The sequence below is a fragment of the Euprymna scolopes genome, chromosome 38, assembly GCF_053919585.1.
Source record: "Euprymna scolopes isolate OS-2025 chromosome 38, ASM5391958v1, whole genome shotgun sequence".
Classification (NCBI taxonomy): domain Eukaryota; kingdom Metazoa; phylum Mollusca; class Cephalopoda; order Sepiida; family Sepiolidae; genus Euprymna; species Euprymna scolopes.
The window spans coordinates 35,243,190-35,252,949 of NC_136519.1; positions in this window are offsets into that span (position 1 = coordinate 35,243,190).

Here is a 9,760-nt window from a genome sequence, read left to right on the forward strand (position 1 = left end):
TAATATATAGTAGCACTTGGGTGCCATCAGCTAGATTCGAAACTAAGACATACAACTATCCACCCCGTATTCTTTAGCCTCTAAGCCACATCCATACACACACACACACACACACACACACACATATATATATATATATATATATATATATATATATATATATATATATATATAATTTTATTTTTCATTTTTTTTCGGGGGTGGGTATATATTTTATCGTTTCTGAAATAGAACAGCGTCACACTTTGCCCATGAAACATTTTTAAATATTTGTACTGGTGTTTCTGTTTTCTTAATCTCATTCATCTAGAGGAAGTCTTGAAATAAAGATGAAACGTTGGTGAACGCGTAACTCGGTTTGTTCCTTTTTATTTTTATTTCTTTCTCTCTCTCTCTCTCTCTCTGTCTCTCTCTCTCATTCTCTATCTATCTATCTATCTATCTATCTATCAATCTATTTATCTATCTGTCTATCTATCTATCTATCTATCTATCTATCTATCTATTATATTATTATGTTAAAAACATTTATTTTTCAGAAATGAAACACAAATAAAATGGATTGTCCTTAAATATGAAGTTGATCATATTGGCGTCAAAATTAAAAACAGTGAAAATCAGAGGGATTGAGGGAAAAAATTAAAAATGATTTAACGTGAATGGGTGGTCAAGACAATGACGAATTTTAATCGTTTTTAAACGTTAATAAATTTATTTTAGTGTCCCCGTACTTTTGCCACATTTAATAAGTTCCCCATTAGAACTCTTTATTTTCGACACAATATTATTTTGTACGTTATCGATTTTCTCCTGATGAGATGATAGCCGAAAGAGCTCTCGAGAAACTTCCGCTTATCATTTTCAAAACTATATATAAATTCTGTACCTCTAAACATTTATTTACACACACACACACACACACACACACACACACACACACACACACACACACACATCCTCGCTTCAGCGACTAATGTCGCGAAAAGAGAAGTAACTCGTGAAACAGACAGAATAAAAGCATGAAAGGGAGATAGTTGGGGGTATTTTATTGAAAGCAGACGAGTGCCGTACATTGTTATTATATATGCGTATGTTATGTTTATGGGGACAAAAAAGGCTGAAATTAAACAAACAAGTAAATTTATTGAAAACCTTGAAAAAGCATGGATTATAGAAAAATGCGAGCATGAAAAGTAATATAGTTAAGTTTAAACATGGAAAAGTAAAGGACTAGTTGTTAAAACTGGAAAATATTTTTTAAATTCAATTTATAACATTATATAATTAATTCTTAATGCTGCAATATTTTAAGTTATAAATTTATTATATTTTTTACTAGAATATCTTGTCCTTGTTTTTCCAGTTTTAACAACTAGTATTTTACTTTTCCATGTTTAAGCTTAACCATATTACTATTCATGATCGCATATAATAAATGAATTAATAATCAAAAGCAGCAGGTTACAATGTAAAGATAAGACGACATAACGTAGCAATTTTTTTTCTTGGTCTCTAAAAGTAAATGGACTCCAAGAATGGTAACATGAACACAAATAATCTTATATACAAGATAGTCTGTAAGTCTAGTTAGCTCGAACAAACCTAAGAATCGCATGAATAACTCATTGGTACTCGTCGTTATACGTAACATTGCTTAAAGAATACAGTCCTTAAAATCGTGAGATATGATTTTTAACTAATTAATATAATCACCTTTTGTTTAATTTTAATGGGCACCCCAGCGTGTATACACTGAAAAGGGAGACGGCTACTATACAGCGAGACATGATAGAGTATGTAAGTACCTCCACTGTAAAAAATAAAACATCCAGTATAGCAACAAGTCATGGGAACATCAACCGGAAAAACAGTTGGAAATGACTTATATACCATACATTACGATCATGTAATCCTTGCAGCCACCTACCTTGAAAATGCTGCTGTTAAAACTGACAGTTATATGGAATGTCAGAAAAAGTGGCAACCTTCGTTAAAATGGGTGTCTCTAATGATAGAGGTCTGAACAGAACTGGCAGAGAGAAACAGACCAAACACTAAGGGCTCATGTATGATATGAAAAGGAACTGGAATCTTAAGGAGATATCAATCATACCAGTTATCATAGGTGCCACAGGGCTTATGCAAAAGAACCTGAAGTCCTACCTAACTAATATTCCTGGTGAACCAAGTGCAAAAGAAATCCAAATAATTGAACTGAAGAGAACAGCGAGAATACTAAAAAGAGCTCTCGGTTGGTTTTAATAAAAAGCAGGGCACTGTTGGCAGGTGGTTTGGCTGCCCCATACCCAGCATTACAATCTTCAAAGGAAGAAAATGAAAAAAAAAAAGAATAATAATGGCAATCGTCCCCAAACTATTTTAAATAATAATAAGCTGCAGGCTTCTTTTGTTTTTGCAACAGTCTCCAAACTGATTTTAACAATGAAACACGAAAGTGACGGTGGTCTCGTGGTTAACGACACATACTGACGACCTGAATGACCCAAGTTCGAATCCAGTTCATTCTACAAAAAATCAAATTCACTTTGGATATTGGTAACCTTCTCGTGCCCCTCCCCCTAAGTACCCGATGTCTTCCTAGGAAGAATTCTGACTGGAAAATTATCGGGAGAAACCAATGCCAACAATACAATCTTTGGGTTAATGCGACACAATGATGCTGAACAATGTTTATGCTCTTGTTAATGCACCTTTTTTAAATATTAAACCGGTCCTGGAATAGGTAAGTTCAATAAGTATGTTCGATTTCTCCATGTTAAAACCTTATGTCTAGAATCCATGAACCAATTTGAATAAAATCGATAACATGATTTGATTTTAGAAAAAGTCTAAATTTAAAACTTTTTCTTAACAGATCTTGAGAAGAAATCGAAGCCAATAAATCTTGCTTGATTAGTTTTCGATAAATATCGATCAAATTCCATGCACTTCTGAAATATTGAAATTTTTTTAAATGAAAGGTGGATCATATTATTATACACGTAATTCCCCCTGAAAAAATGATCCGAAGAGACTGAAATTTGAGGAATATTTATTAATATATGAATTATTAATTGATGTTTAATACCAATTGTTAAAAGTTTACAAAAATCGTAGGCATCTGAATTTTCTGCAAAGTGCTTCCACTCTTAATTTCTTTCTATTACGCTACATTAAATATTACCCACATTAATCACCCTTACACCTAGCTGTTGTTTTTCAAAATTCAAAATGAACGGTCAATTTGTTCAGAAGTGAATTCTGTACATATACATTTATAAACATATACACACACATAACTTTATAGAGATTGAGATAATTGTTCAAGTTTTTTTTACGCTTCGAAATACTGGCATTAATTTGTAGACTCTTAATAACTATAATTCCACTAATACAACATATGCACACACACCAGAATGTTGTAGTCTATGCGCTTCTTCTTCTTTTTCTTCTTTTTCTTCTTCTTCTTATTATTATTTCTTTTTCTTCTTCTTATTATTATTTATTTTTCTTCTTCTTCTTCTTTTTTCTTCATCTTCTTTTTCTACTTCTTTTTCTTCTTCTTCTTCTTATTTCATTTTCTTCTTCTTATTATTATTTATTTTTATTCTTCTTCTTCATTTTCTTCATCTTCTTTTTCTACTTCTTTTTCTTTTCTTTCTTTTTCTTCTGTCTCTTTCTTCTTTTTCTTTCCTTCTTCTTCTTTTCCTCATCGTCTTTCTTCTTCTTCTTCTTCTTCTTCTTCTTCTTCTTCTTCTTCTTTTCTTCCATTTTTTTGTGTCTTTGAAATATGTGATCATACTATACTCCTATCTTTTTTTTTTACAGTACATTATTATTGTACTCTAAAACTGAACTGGTTGGACAGTAGAGGACAGAGAAGGCAGTATTGCATCGCATCGCCCTCATCTTTATATTTTAAATGTTTTTTTTAGATCAATCTGGCCGTAGCAACTTCCCATTCACAGGCGGTAGAGTGTTTTTTTTTTAAATCACTGAACCTAGGATGCTTTTGAGCCAAATGGAATAACCTTAGAAGGAGGGACTCCCATATAAGTAGGAGGGTGATACGTTTAGTCATCTCTCGCCTGACTTCTTCCGAATCTGTTGTAAAGGGCCTCGATATGGTTGAAGAGTTTCTCGCCGACTTCAATCGTTTGGCTGTTGGTTTACGTCCAGGAAGGAGATAGAGTTCATCATTTGTAGTTCTTGCTGACAAAGAAAGAGATATAATTTGTCTCAATTTAATGCTTTTATTCTGTAACTACTGATCCAAAATATCATTTTTTGAAGTAATTTTATGATTTTATATAACAACTTGTGTGAACACTAGCGAACCATATAATATTTGACGGAGGGTTTACAATATCTGCGTTCTACTCAATGGTTCCACTTGTCTTAATTCCACAATAAAACACGTCTCAAGCTACAACCACTACCAGCGATTTCCCCTACTCTGTAAATAAATCGAAACACAAATTCCATAAACAAATTTTCTTTCATATAACTGCCCGCACGTGAAACTGTATTCCACTAACCTGCTTTACAGCTGACTACAACATAGCCATCTTCAAGTCCAATGTGAACAAATTCTAGCAGCCCCGTACAACTAAAATAATCAAATTCTACACAATTTCCACCAAAAATGACGACTTTACGCTCAAAAACACATGCTCGATTAGCCTCCGGGCCTTTATAAGTGATGAATACTTTGTATATATATATATATATATATATATATATATATATATATATATATATATATATATATATTATACACACTCATATATATATTATAATGAAGCCGTTTTCCTGTTTGTTTACATATGTCATATGACGTCATAGAAGCTGATGCATGTGCAGTATACGTAATATATTATCATAACAAGTGACGTCATAATTGATAACATCTCGTGATGTGAACTTTATATATGATGACGTCATGTGTGACGACTTCATATATGAGGACGTCATATGTATGACTTCATTTATGACGTCATAGCAAAACGTTTATAAAGGGTAACAAAATGAATATAAAGATTCCTAAATTACGCCGGCCATATTATCTAGTATATATATGTGCGGTTATGTATGTATGTATGTATGTATGTATGTATGTATGTATGTATGTATGTATGTATGTATGTTATGTTATGGTCAGGTCATGTCATATGCTACTAGTACCATGTAACCCAGTACTACCTGCCTCATGGTCGGGTCACCGGCGACTAAACTGGTTCCCCCACCAGACTTGTTTGATGAGGAGGGTGGCTAGTCTCCCTGAAGGATTAAAAACAAGACCTTCCAAAGGGCGAATGAACTCTTTTTCTGGGTCAACGGCCAACTAGCACCGTGTATATTTGTGTGTGTGTGTGTGTGTGTGTGTGTGTGTGTATATGTGTATTGGGGTAGAGAGGGCTCCCGTAAGCCGTGGTGAAGGCAACCTTTCTAGGAGAAGCAAATCTCTGATTTAAAAAACCATAAAGCGGAAGACCAGTACCCGCATTAAGCTGGTCTGCAGTTTAACTTGTTGCTGACTATCTTGCTCTTGCTTGTTGCTGGATCTCAACATTTTGAACCGAGAGAGAGACTTAGCTGTCGTACAAAGCTAAGACTCTGTAACATCATATTTGTATAGATACTCCCTCAGACATTTGGGCTCATGGATTTTAAATGTCTGAGGGAGTGGCACTCGTCTGAAAAGACGTTGCAGTCATCATGTATGCATGTATGTTTTTTTGTTTTTTTTTACATAGTGATCACCACTTATCAAGGTCCGGAAGCCACTCAGTGATAAGGGTTATTGCAAGTACATTACGTTAGTGTGGAGATTTGATGAAGTGTTTACTTAAGGGGGCGGTTCATTAGGAATTTGTTAACATTGGACTTGAAAACATCCAAGTTGTAGTCCGGTGGGAAGCAGGCAGACGGAACAGAGTTCCACAGGCGTGCAGTTCTAAGAAAGAAGCTTTGTTCATGGAATCCACGTTTTGATTTAGGCACAGATAAAGAATCAGAGATAAAGAATCAGAGAGAACGTTGTCATTTACAGCCTTTGATGTGTTGCCGTAGATGGTCGTGTCATCAGCATAGATGTCAACGAATGATTTAAGTATGTGTTTAGGGAGGTCATTGATGTAGATCAGGAAGAGAGTTGGGCCTAGGATTTGCCCCTGAGGGACTCCAGCATTTATATTGTAGGCCTCCGATTTTTGTCCATCTACCACTACTCTTATGAGCCTATCGGAGAGAAATGATTTAATGATTGAGAAAACATTTCCAGTTATACCGTAGCTGGAAATCTTGTGAAGTAGACCCTTATGCCATACCTTGTCGGAGGCCTTTGATATGTCAAGAGCAATTGCTCTAGAAAGGAAGCCTTTGTCAAGAGATTCACTAATCCTGTGGGATATAACCGTCAGCACATCTGCGGTAGATCTTGCAGAGCGGAAACCATATTGTGTGTCACTAAGAAGGTTATTCCTGCTGAGGTGGTTGACTATTTCTCTATTTAATATGGATTCCAGCAACTTACTCATAACACACAGGAGACTTATTGGTCTGTACTGAGAGGGAGATGACTTATCACCTGAATTCTTAAATACAGGGCAAACTGATGAGGTCTTCCAGGGAGTCGGAAAGCACTTCTCCTTAAGGCAGCGCTTAAACAGTTTCGTAAGTATGGGAGCAAGTTCTGGTTGAAGCTTTTTTAACAATATAATTGGGATGCCATCAGGACCAGTTGCTTTACTGGAATCTAGGTTCTTGAATAGCTTGGATATTTGTATGTTACCTAGCTTGTTCTGTGTTATAGGAGGAAATATGGGGAGTTGATGGCCTTCGTCGCATAGGGTAGAATTAGCTGCAAAGTTCTTTGCAAATAGTTTGGCCTTGTCTGACGCTGACGAGATGACCTCTGGTCCATTGATAATGGTTGGGATAGAACGCACACTTCTGTTCAGGATCCTATTTGTTATTTGCCAAAATTGGTGGGAACCAAGCCGCTGATCAGCTACCTTGGATTTAACAGACTGGGCATATAGCTCTCTTGCATTTTTTATTACTCTTTTACATTGGTTGCTGGCAGTCCTGAGAGCAGCTTTAGTCTCAGTGCATCTATTACGTTGGTAGCTATGTACGTTGCAATCAAGAATCATCATGTATATATGTATGTGTGTGTGTGTGTCTGTGTGTATTATTCATATTGACTTAAAAAAAGGGCATATTGCCACTGAGACATTCTAAGTAAGGAGTTGAAGGGCGAGGTATTTAAATTTCTGCATGTTAGTATGAAACAGAAAGGAAATGCTAAAACCTATCAGTAATAAGAAACAAAAATTTGAGAGGAGAAGGCATTTTGGCACCGGGGAACCGCTACAATAATCACATGGACTTTTTGGTGATTGTTGGTTCCAATAGTTAAGGCCTGTTTCTTGACCGGCTCAGTGTGTACCTCGTTTTATTTTTTCGGTGTGTCATCGTGAAAATATGTTTAATTTTTTGTGTTTCTTATCAAGGTGGACAGTGAGTAAGATAAGGGTAAGATCTGGATCTCAAATCTCTTGTCAAAAAGTATTCAATAAATTTGTTTTTTAATTCAGTGGAAGTATCCGCCCCAAGGATATTAGATAAGAATTCAGATTATATATATATATATATATATATATATATATATATATATATATATATATATATATATATATATAATTATTTTTTGCTATAATAATTAAATATATATATATATAATATTTTTTAACTATAATAATTAAATATATATATATATATATATATATATATATATAATTATTTTTTGCTATAATAATTAAAAACCTACAGACACTAGTGTTTCATCCTTTCGGTATTCTTCAGTGCAGGGTGTCATATATATATATATATATATATATATATATATATATATATATATATATATATATATTATAACGTACTAACTAGCTCTACCTACGTATTGAGCACTTTTGAAGTAAATACTTAAAGTTTACGCATAAATCTATACTTTCGTATATTAATTTTATGTGAGTAAATTAAGTAGTTTTATATATATATATATATATTAGTCTTATTTGTAGTATTCCGAATCATACTGGGTTTATATAATTCAGTAATCGTTCATATATCAAAAAGACATGACTTAAACTTTAAGCTACAAAATTATCATATTTCATAATTGAGCATTCATGTACCGTTTTAACAAAAACCAAGACTTCAAAGAATGGGTTGATAGCAACAAAAAGTGTATTTTATTGTTAGTTCCAATTGTTTCAAAACCATTTCGGCAACTTCAAACATTATGTCGTTGGAATATTTTCACAAGAACAGCCTTCTTCAGACTTATTAAATAAAAAGACCTTAACAATGAAACATTATGGAAAAACATCTCCTTTATGAGGAAAAGAAAACAAGCGAAACTATTTTACCTCTATCAAATCCTTGCAAAGTATTTTTTTTTAATTCAAAAACGTCAAATATATAAATTTTGACCCTAATTTTGACACCTTAAAATTTATTGTTTTGGGCTCAAATCAAATAAAAAAAGTTGATCCATGTCCAAGTAACCTACATCTAAAATTTCGAGTGTTTAACCACAAAATTGGCGGAGGAGTTTGATAAAGTTTTCAAATTTCCCAATGGCCCTTATGCTAAATCTGGAGTCTGTAGACCAAAAATTGACAGAGTAATTTGGTAGGGAAATACCCAGACGCACACACAGACATACAATTGCACTTTTAGAAATATATAGATATGTGTGTGTATGCGTATGTATGAATTATTATTAACGCTATTATAATTATTATGTCATGTATTCATATTAAATTTTAAAATCAAGCAAACGGGAGGGAGGGGGCGCCCGAATCTGTTCGGGTGTAAAATACGCGTTAATATGATATTTTAATGTGTTTAGATTTCGTACATATTATTAACGAGTCGTAATTTAAAAAGTAAAAAACAATGTATTTGGGTGGTATAAACTAGAATCGAAACCGAAACTCTACTATTGTAAGCTGGTGACGTTAACACTGTACCAACGTGACAGGGATTTAAGATGATTAAAATCTAGAAATAAAAAAAAATTAATTAAGAGGAATGTACAAAATGTATAACAATTTTTTCAACCAGCTAAAAAACATCAAAAGAATGGCCCGTAAAAAAATCCAATTACTTGAGGCCGCTAACGCCGCTCTACGACTTTTAGTTTCGGAGATAGAAATTGAAAATATGAAGACAGACAGACAGGCAGACCGTTTATTTATTAAATTTATAAAACTCACTATGTCTGTCTGTCTGTCTGTCTGTCTCCATTGTTAGTCACGTGCAAGCGACTCTATAAGTCACTCCGTTGGTCCGTGGGTCTGTCGGTCTGTCGGTCGGTCTGTCCGTAACACTTTTGTGCTTGGCCTTTTTGGTTAAGATCAAAGGTCTGTTGGTAATAGATGCCGTTCTTAGGTTTTTAAGCTTTCCTTGATCTTCGGGCCAGGATCAAAATGTAGTATCTGTTCCGGAGATACTGCAAGTAAAGACCATATGTGGGGCGACCCCACATGTAAGACCTTGGTCAATGTAGGGGCAACCTTTCATACCAATTGTTACTATCCAGCTCCCCTACTCCCCGGGGAGTTGGTCTCCATTTCCTCTTCAGTCCTCACATTAAAACAGGCGGCAACAACCCTGCAACTGCGGCACCAACCCTAGCTTCAAGGAAAACCCAAACCACCTAGGAGGCCAAGGAGGAGGAATGGAGCAT